This window comes from Triticum aestivum, chromosome 2B (assembly GCF_018294505.1).
Source record: "Triticum aestivum cultivar Chinese Spring chromosome 2B, IWGSC CS RefSeq v2.1, whole genome shotgun sequence".
NCBI lineage: Eukaryota > Viridiplantae > Streptophyta > Magnoliopsida > Poales > Poaceae > Triticum > Triticum aestivum.
In genome coordinates this window covers 568,355,114-568,366,641 of record NC_057798.1, presented here as the reverse complement: position 1 = coordinate 568,366,641, position 11,528 = coordinate 568,355,114, and positions in this window count along the sequence as shown.

Genomic DNA, 11,528 nt, shown 5'->3' with positions numbered 1-11,528 from the left:
ATACCGTATTGGTGCGGTATCCTTCACTCATTGCCCTAGGGAGGCTAATAGATTGGCGCACAATCTTGCTAGACATAGTTGCAATTTAAATTCTACTTTTGTTTGGGATGGTGATCCTCCCAGCTTTTTACTTTCGGACATTGTGGATGATGTAACTTTGATATAAGTTTAATAAAGTGCGCCAAGTAGTTTTCAAAAAAAAAAAAGAGGCTGACCGGTCGACGCACTACACAAGCCCGCAAGTACACTTTTTCTTTCGGAAATGTTAACGCCCACGTGTGTGGGCGTTTGCACATCGCCCATACGTCTCCATCACCACTCATTTTGCCACGTATGAATAGATGACATCAGCATAATTTTTTTTGGTTTTCGGCTTAAAAATATTGTATCTTCTAAATAAAAAAGCGAACTAAAAATCCGTTTTTACCATTAAATCCGTCTCGACGAGATCTTCAAAATTAGACCCCATGTTGATATGTTTCACGAAAAAAAAAATTTGCCAGAAGTTGCCACGATGTTTACACTGCAGTTGCCATAGGGATTAAACTAAAGTTGCCATGTGGCAATTTTAGCTTGTAGATCATGGCAATTTTAGTATTTTTGATGATGGCAACTCCAGTACTTTGACCATGAAAATTATTTTTTGTATGAACAATGGCAATTTTACGTGCATGTATCATGGCAATTTTAGTTTATGGTTCATGGCAAGTCTAGTTTTTTAATTCACCGTTTTATAAATGTCAAAATTTACTTTTAAATGTAGAAGAAAATAGTTGAAACATATCATGGCAACTTCAGTGTAAACATCATGGCAATTCATATGCAATAGACATGGTAACTTTTAATCCAAAAAAAATTTCATCAAAACATATCAACATGAGATCTAGTTTTGAAGATCTCATCGCGAGGGATTTAATGGTGAAAACGGATTTTCAATTGGATTTTTCGTTTAAGAGATAAAACATTTTAAAAACTGAAAATCCAAAAAGATTCCTACATGCATGCATGCGATGACGTGGTAATCTATTTACATTAGAGACGTGTGGTGCGTCTCCCTTCCTGCCACACGTGTGGCAGTTAGCGCGACCCTTTTCTTTTCTTTCTTACGGTAACTAGTAAGCTTGCACGTGCAACGCACTCTGAACTCCATCACATAATTATTAAAATAGTTGTATGGTTTTATATAGATTTTCATTTGCAAATTTTTCACTAAAAATAATGTTTGTTTGGGTGGAAAAAAATCAAATCACATGAACAAATGAAGAAGGTGTAAATAATATTAAAGATCAATGGAAATCTCTACTGAACATTGGTAGTCTCATATGCTTCCCATTGAACATCATACATTCTGTGAATTACCACTGCCCTAGGCAATCCACAATCCAGCTGTCTTGATTGTGAAGATCTGATATTGCTCAGTTCATTCTAATATACATCCTAATATACATCTGCAGAATCGTGAAGTACATGCAGAGAGAAAGATTATACCGAATCTGGCAACCCTAATCAGATAGAGACATGAGAGAACAATTAAAAAAGACAATGAAAGATTTTAATGAATAAAATCTTATGCTTACATATCAATCCATGAGAGATAACTATATTTTTGCAAATTTTCATTACAACATTGTCGAATGTGTGATCAACAAAGACAAACTACAATAGGCTTGTATGATGCATTATGATTTAACAGAGGCAGTCAACGGAGCCGAACTAATGGAGATAATTCATCTAGGTAGCTATAGGATGCATTATGATTTAATCCTCCCCCATACATGCTTCCTATTAACTCCAAAATCTGATATTGAAATGACACAGTATTTGTCCTATCAGAATTTTTTTAGACAGAGGATCATCACATTCTGAAACTGTATACTCATGCTCAACTTTTTCCAGCACAAAGACTAAGTTGTATGTGTTGAAAAGTATCAATAGGATAAAGCATGTACATGTACTAACCTTGACAACATCAATGGCCTTGTCATTCCTTCAGAACAACCATAATGAAACTATTCTTGTCTTATCTTTCAAACTGAAAGAGATAATATACATGAACAAAGCTTATTTATGAAGATACATTGTTGCTAACACCCAGAGAGGTTATGGTCCAGATTGAATCGAGCTGCACTTGGTCGGTGGCTGGACAATGGTGGAGTTTCGGTTGCAGTGATGTGGCCATCGTGGTAGAGGCGAACCTCTATGCTAAAATGCATTATAATGTCAGGTTAGAATGGAGGATTCTAGCAGATAAAGAAGGGATGGAGAGGGAGAGAGATGTCAGGTCGCTACCTTCTAGGTACCGATGGATGGAGCTGCCCGTTCCGAGGAGATAGGGTGGAGGAGGGCGGAGCTGGCAGCAAGGAGCACACGTGTGGCCTCGTTCGCCGGCTCTACACAGGAATGGTTACTTAGCAAGGTTCACAAAGAAAGAATATAGAGCAAGAACAAAATCTGCTACTTACATAATGTAACACGAATCCTCTTTTATATGGATATATATAGTAGTGACCTGCCACATGTTAATATTTTGACAGGGGCTCCAACTTTGTCACTGGTATTCTCCTCGAAAATAACCTGCAAGTCAAACAACTGTTTATGCAAGTAGCATATACTCCCTATATCTCATAATATAAGAGCGCTTTTAACACTACATTAGTGTCAAAAACGCTCTTATATTATGGGACAAAGGGAGTAGTTCCTTTCTTTCCAGAAGCTGGAATCATAATGTGCATCAGTTGGTACAATTCTCAATGATTACCTTGACAGTGTTCATAAATGTTTGTATTGATGTTTCCATGACCGTTAGATATAAGTTAATTCAGATAAGCAGTACCACCAATCTTTACCAAAATTCAAAGAAGCATGTACTGAATATTCACAGAATCATTTGTATAGTTGACTCATTGTATCTTTTCTCTCGGGTATAACATCTTCCATGACCAAGCTTTAGCAATGCAAATAACATAGCAATGTCACCATGCAAGAGAAAGACACCTGAATGTTAAAATAAAATGAGGATTGCTCCTGTTGATGCATGATCATAATTACATTTGCATTGACATTAAAGTTGAGGAACAAATGCTATATCGTTGATCCAAGAGATGCTAGCTAAAAGTAAATATTTCGCAGTATTACACCTAAAGTTTGACGTGCAGATGCAAGAATCTCTATCTAATATTACCCTCCCCACATTAATGTGACACGGTTGCCTTTTCCCATCTCTGTATATATTTTTTCATACAATCTAGCTTGCAAAACAGGTGCAAGGAACAGACTGTTTCTGTGCAGTAATATTAGAAAACCTTAACCATGGCGGACATATATAAATATGTGATGAGCATTAAAATGGGAAGACAAAAAGGTAGTAAATTTCATGGACAAACCTTTCTTCCAGTCAGTGTTCAGACATGGTCCGGTTTTGCAAATTCTCCCAATAGAAAGTGAAAGTGAAGCAGACTACAATATATAGGGTCCACAGATTATGGCTTCTACTCCGATTGAAATATTAATTCAATTTTCCTTCATGTACATATATTATGCCGCATATATCAATGCCTAAAGGAACCACTTCACCTGAGTGAAGCTTCAGTTCTAAAAAGTGAAGTTCTTGATGTCCTACAAAAACAAATCTTATCAAACAAATCAAACAAGCTCAATGGGCTAAGAACAGAAGTCCTACAAATCAAAGACGCCAACCCTTAAAAACTCAATTGTACCAAACATCCGAAGAATTTGCTAGCTTAGCAGTCAAGACCAAGCTATCAACATTTAACTTCAGTTGGCAAACAATATAGACTATCTATCTAGTTCACTAAAATGACCATGCATCCAGCGTTGTCAGTTATGATTAATGACCATTTACATCAAAATTTCTTAATTCTCTGCCACGCATATACACAATGAGAAGGATGAAAAAACTCAAAACAGATTATGAAGCATCTCTTGCATCAAATTGCAAGTAATTAAGCACTCCGGATGGACCCGGACGGCGGCGAGATCATTGCTCTATCCATCTATGAACCAGACCTACGTACCTCAAGGGTCTCTCTTACTCTGTCCATCTCAGAGCGGCTTTAGGCGGGCACTAACATTGATTATGTAATTTCCTCAAGATAAAAGAACATTATTCTAGAATTTAATATGTCATCACTTTCTTTGAGTTGCTAGAGCACGCGGGAGAAAAAGCTTTCAAAATGGTGGGCATTCAGTTGTAGTTCTTTTTCATGCAGATAGACCTTCCAACTTTCCAAGAATCTTACTCTGGATTAATTACATAACATACAAAAGCAAAGTCATGTTGTTGGTCTATTGAGCATAAAATTAAACTTTGTATAAAAGCAGGGCTGTTAAGCCTATTATTCTCTACAAGATTACCTTTGTAGAACTATTATACACGATCGAATTTTACGCAGTAGAACAATGTCTAATTTCAAGCATATTGAAGTACAGGTATAGGTTTTCTTTTAGTGAATATAGTGACACCATTGTTTGGTTTCAAGCTTGGGAGTTACAGTGCATATAATCTCTCACCTGAGAAGCCATCACCGAGAGGCCTACCCATTCACAGCTCAAACTTTGACAGATTCATGAATTGCTTAAATTTGTCAAATTTCCCAGTTAGGTCACCTGGGAGGCTGGGAATCCTGAAGGTTAAAGATTATTAAACCATCACAAGTCAAATAGCAGATAAATGGGAAATAAGAAAATATAGAAGTACATCAACAGTGATTGGAGCTTCTAGTATATCAAGAAAAATACGATGATCATCAGGTCACAATACATCTAAGGACATACAGTTTGAAGAATCTAACTGGGACTTGGAAGAATTCAGCAAATTATTATTATGAGCCAACAATCCCGTTTCAAAACATAATTGCTGAGATATATGATACTGAAAATTCCTTTCTTCAAATATCTTTCATATTTAAACTCGAAATATCTAGAAAATGAGAGCTTTGGCCTTCTTATGATAACATGAAAGTAGCAGCTAGCAGCCATACTGCAACTCCATATTTTAGACGCTTTTAATGAATTCATAAGACATGCAAGGACCGCTCACAGTTTCGGCGGCAATGTGAGCAAAGCAAGTCAGCAAGCATATAATGATTTCCAGGCTGAGAAGAGTGTAGATAGACCTGCAATATAAGAATATACGACCCTTGACCACTTATTCGCTTCTCAAACGAACCATATACTAAAAGCTGGAATATAGATCATGAAAATGTTGCGATAATTCTGAACTTTGCAGTTCACAGAACACTGTTAGTAGAAAGTAAGTAGTATTGTTCTGTGAGTTTAGTGAAACAGAAGCATGATTAGCATATCAAAATACCGTATTAGCCGACCATTGTATCTGGGAGAAGGACGGAGACAATGTCTCATGTGGTCATCCATGATCGCAGTGGATGTAAATCGCGTGGTGGTCGATAATGAATTGGGGCGATATGGATGCACCCGATGGACGTTTTGAGCACAATACTTGATACAATAGCTTTGATCTTTTCGACCCCTCTCCAAAGCTGCCTTTCTATCCTGAAATCTCTAGAAAAAATCAAAATCAAAATCCGAGACAGATGGTAGCCGGTGAGGGGAACTGACCACGTGCTACTGAAGTAAGCCTCTGATAAGCCTCTGCTTTTCATGTTCCAATAGGTCGAATTTCACGCTGGTTCTAGTTGTACTTGCCAGCCTAAAACTATTTTGGTCACATATGGACATGAAGTCAAACTGATTGTCTAGGAGCTAAGTAGTTCAACACTTTTCACTGCTAAATAGTTGAATAGCTAAGGGATATATATATATATCTTATACTGTTGTAAAAGTAGTTTAGTGATGGCCTTGTGTTCCTGTTTCTTTCTGAAATATCTGTGCATGGCCAAGTCGCCAGAGCCAAAGGGAAAAATGAAAAGGAATCAAAACACAGTCAGTTTGAGTGGTACCGAGAATAGTCTAGCACATCAAATTCACTACTTTTTTGGCAAACTGATTCACTACATTGATATATCCACAAAGTACAGAATTTGCAAATACAAATATACTACTAACTTCTACAATTCCGTCACAACAAACTATTGAACCAATATGCATACAATGTTCCTCATACCATGGAGGGGAGCACGACTGGTCGCGAGCATCGTCAGACTTGAAGTCATAGGAGAGGAGGTCGGAGCACCGCTCCCTGCCATGGTTGTGGTGGTCGTGGAGGAACGGCTCCGGCCGCCCGCGGCTCCCATGGCGAAGGGGGCGCGGAGGGCGGCTCCGGCAAACTGAGCGGTGGGGGGCGAAGGACGGCGCCCGCGGCGAAGGAGACAGCTCCCGCAGGGGCGAGGCGAAGGGCGGCTCCGGCGGCGGCTGACAGCAAGGGAAGGAACAACGGAGCGGCGAAGGGCGGCTCCGGCGGCGGCTGACGGCCGCGGGAAGAACGGCGAGGTGGTGAACTGCACGCGGGGGAACTGCCCAGGCGGGAGGAGGAGGAGGGGGGGCGAGAGTCGTGCGTGCGTGCGTTGTTGGTAGATTTCTTTTTTAACAGCGGGGCAGGTTAGCGATCGGCTTAATGCGTAGATTAATTAAAGCAATGGCACGGTGGGTAATTAAAGCGTAAAACACGTTTAGTATGCTGCAGGGATGTAGACCATTAGATTGCAGGTTTCGATGGATAGGATGATCTAGTTCTTCACCATCTCTTTTTTATAGTGGTAGTAGATAATACGTGTCTCATTTGTGAAATAAAAATCAAAGTTTTTTTTTGCGAGAAAATCTCCGATCTATTCATCTTCAATCATGGCAGTACAATGAATATCAGAAATAAAAAAATTACATCCAGATCCATAGACCACCTAGCGACGACTACCAGCACTGAAGCGAGCCGAAGGCGCGCCGCCGTCATCGCCCCTCCATCGCCGGAGTCGGGCACAACTTGTTGTAGTAGATAGTCGGGAAGTCGTCGTGCTAAGGCCCCGTAGGACCAGCGCACCAGAACAACAACCGCCGCAGATGAAGAATAACGTAGATCAGAAAGATCCAATCCGAAGACACGCGAACGTAGACGAACAACGACGAGATCCGAGCAAATCCACCAAAGATAGATCCGCCGGAGACACACCCCCACACATCCACCAACGGTGCTAGACGCGCCGCCGGAATGGGGACTAGGCGGGGAGACCTTTATTCCATCTTCAGGGAGCCGCCGCCGTCTCGTCTTCTTGAGCAGGACATAAACCCTATCAAAACTGAAAGAAACGACTAAAAACGGAGCCCTCCCGCCGGCCCTTACAGAGATCCACCGTGTCCCCATGGCCCTAGGGCCACCAGAGAGGAGGCGGACCTGCGACGGCAACGGCGGGAGGCAGAAACCCTAACTTTTTGTGGAGGAAGGAGGAGGCGGCGGCTAGCCCTTTCCTTCGAGGGAAGGAAAGAACGATATCCGCTGTTCAATGAAACTCAAAGTTACAGCTACACTAGACATTGATCTAATAAAATTGAAAAGATAATATAGTAGAATTTTAGCTTTTGCACAAAGGACTACCAACCTAGAAGGAAAATTACAATCAAATTGAAAATCATCGGAGTTTGTCGCCAATGTCCGTCATCTGCTTCCGACACCATCACAACAACCATAAAAATAAAAATATAATGGATCACCCCTTCAACCCAGCTCTCTATAGTTGATGTAGCTTTTTGGATCTATTATCACTGAAAGAATCTGGCCATTGCAGCATAGCGGCCACGCCATCAAATTCTAGAGCTGGCACCCCAAATTCTAGATCTGGCACCCCTGATCGACAATGATATCGAAGAAAGAATCCATATCTACTAGCCACCAATCACAAATCCAGCATTATGATCCACCGGCTTTCATTTGTTGTCGATGCATACTATTATCCGCATTTCCTCCTGCACTACCTCCCGAGCACCATGCTAACACCGGAGCAAACACCGTCGCAATGGCGGATCCCAAGGACAACTCCACCACAGGGATGCCTCCTCCACTACACCGTCCCTACTTGAATAGACTAGCAGTCAAATCCATCGCCCTGCGAAGACAAGAAAGATCTGAAGATATATTATTCAATGTTGACCCAACCATTGTCGACGACACAACGTCAAACGGCCAAACACCTAAGCTACTAGGATCCTAAAATCCAAATCTACATGATTCATGTACACGGATCCGACAACCCCCTTACACCAACGACCTCTGTATCACCAGCGGAGGACGTCTCCAGAATATGAGGCCCATCGAAACCCTAGCCGCAATAAGAGCATCTACAACAGGACTTGGCAAATCCGACCTCCTATACGTCCGCGACGCGCCCGGGTGTGGGAGTCCTAGATTAGGGGGTCCTCAGGCGTCCGGTTTACTGATGTGGGCCGGACTGATGGGCTGTCAAGATACAAGACCGAAGATGATCTCTCGTGTCTGGTGGGGACTCTCGCATGCGTGGATGCAAGTATAGGTGTCCGGATATATTATTACTTTCTGTAAAACTGACTTTGTACCAACCCCAGGCCCCTCCGATGTCTATATAAACCGGAGGGTTAGATCGGAGGCAGGAACACAACATTGCTAGGCTAGCTATTTAGGGTTAGCCGAACAAATCTCATGGTAGATCAACTCTTGTAACCCCTATACCCTCGAATATAATCAAGCATGAGTAGGGTTTTACCATAAGAGGGCCCGAACCTGGGTAAACACTTGTCCCTTCTCCATTGTTACTATTGATCCTCAGACGCACAGCTTGGGCCCCCCTACCCGAGATCTGTCGGTTTTGACACCGACATTGGTGCTTTCATTGAGAGCTCCGCTGTATCACCGACGTAAGGATCAATGGTTTACCTCTGCGGCAACGTTGACGCCGCGTCCAGGGAGATCTTTCTCCCTGGACAGGTTTTTGTGTTCGGTGGCTTTGTGCTTCGTGCCAACTCGATCGGCCACCTTGAGCAGGTCGATAGTTACACCCTGACCACCAAATCAGGTTTGGAAACCTGAATTATGTCGCTGACATCCGAGGAGATCTAGTCTTTGATGGGTTTGCAGCCTCTGCCGCCACCTTAGGCCCCCGCCAAGAAGACTCCTCGGACCCCCTGCCAGATCTCGTCCAGGAGTCAGCACCAACACCTACCTCGGCCTTAGATCCGAGGCAGGTCTCATTATCCGAAGATGGGAACCTAAGCCCCTCCGTACTTCTCTCCCTGACGGAGCTTCCGACCGAAGACCCAGATACGACCTTGGATCTGGCTCTGGGCAACCACCCCGAACTTCCGAGGTCTGTACTCAGCGGATCCAATCAGGCGCCCCGCGCTGAATTCAGTGCCGCAGACCCGCAGTTCTCGGTCCCGCTTCTGATCCTAGATGAAGCATTGGGTTTGATGCAGTCTCTCGCCATCACAGAGGCTTTACCTCCAAACTATACCCAGCTCGGACTGGTGGCTGAGAGAGAGGAATTTTACGCCCCACCCACCACCCACTTAATAGCCACTATCGAGGACTTAACCGACATGTTGGACTATGCGTCCGAGGACATCGACGGCATGGACGACGATGCCGCAGATGAACCAAACCAAGTCCCACCCATTATGGGGCGTTGAACGGCCACCTCGACTTATGGTGTGTACATGATGGACACTCCGAAGAACGATGAGGACAACCCAAGCCCAGACGAGGACAAGGCCGTCGATAAACAACTAAAGCGCCGATGTGAGTGGCGCCGCTCACGATCACGTCGGGCATAGGATAGTAATACCTGCACCGGAGATAATTAGACTCCGGACGATGCCGAAGATCCCAAATACCCCGTCGAGCCCACGTCCGAACAGGATAAAAGGGAAGAGAGTGAGTATAGTCCGGACTCATGATAATGAAGATGCAAAGGACAACTACTATATGCTAGAATACGAAGAGGAGGTCAGCCTCGGTGACGAGGACTTCATTGTCCCAGAGGAACCCCTCGACCAAGAACGCTTCAAGCAATAGCTCATCGCCACAGCTCGGAACCTGAAGAGGAAGTAGCAATATCTCAAAGAAGAGCAGAACACGTTGAACGAAAGGTGGAGTAAGGTCCTGGCCGCTGAGGAATACGGCCAAGAATGACCTGTCAAAAGTTACCCTAGGTGTAAGCTGCTGCCTCAATTCAACGACGAGGTCCTTGAGCCAATACCATCAAAATACAATCAGGCAGATCAACCAGACCGACCACCACGTGGACGGGATAAAACGACATATCAAGCCGAACACCAACCCGCGCCCCCTCGCCGAAGAGGCAGGGAGACAGTAGCTGTGGGATATACATATGACTTGCAACGTGACCTAGCCTATAAAGCTGGTCAAACCAGATCAATCTACGGATCAAGGGGGCGTGCCCCGGCGCGAGATAAGGGCCATGAAGCCCGGCGTGACGACCGTTACTATGTTCGGGATCAATACCGATCTCAGATGTCAGCCGATCTCTGCTATGACAACGCGAGATACAAAGGGGCCGCACACCCCCTGTGCTTCACTGATGAGGTGATGGAACATAAATTTCCGGAGGGGTTCAAATCCGTACACATCAAACCATACGATGGAATGACGGACCCGGCCGTCTCGATTGAAGATTTCCTTCTCCACATTCATATGGCGCGAGGAGATGATCTCCATTCCATTAAATATCTCCCCATAAAGCTGAAGGGACCAGCACGACACAGGCTAAACAGCCTCCCAGAGAACTCCATCGGAACCTGGGAGGACTTGGAAGATGCCTTTAGGCCTAACTTTCAGGGCATCTATGTCCGGCCACCGGATGCTGACGACTTGAGTCATATAATCCAGCAGCCAGGCGGATCGGCCCACAAGCTTTGGAATCGATTCTTAACTAAAAAGAACCAGACTGTAGATTGTCCAGACGCCGAAGCCTTAGCGTCCTTTAAGCACAGCGTCCGTGATGAATGGCTTGTCCGACACCTCGGCCAGGAAAAGTCGAATACCATGGCAGCCTTAACGACACTCATGACCCGCTTCTGTGCGGGCAAAGGCAGCTGGTTGGCTCGTAGAAGCAACAACTCAGGCGACCCCGGCACCTCCGAAGTGCGGGACGGCAATGGTAAGCCTTGCCGCAATAAAAACAAACGTCGGAACAATAGCACCAACAACGCAGATGATACAACAGTCAATGCCAGATTCCGCATTCCTAAGTTCGGTCAGTGGAAGAAACCTTTCAAAAGCGGCAAGGACGGGCCATCCAGCTTAGACAAAATCCTTGAGAGGCCCTGCCAGATTCATGGCATACCAAATAAGCCTGCAAATCATACCAACATGGATTGTTGGGTCTTCAAACAGGCCGGTAAGTTAAATACCGAAAACAAGGGAAAAAAGCCTCCAAGCAAAGACGAGGGTGAGCCCCGTCAACCGAACACCGGGGGTCAGAATCAATTTCCCCCGAGGTGAGGACAGTGAACATGATATGTCACTCACATTCCCAAATGGGAGCGCAAGTGCATTACGGGACGTCTATGCCGTAGAGCATGTCGCCCCCAAATTCAACCCATGGTCA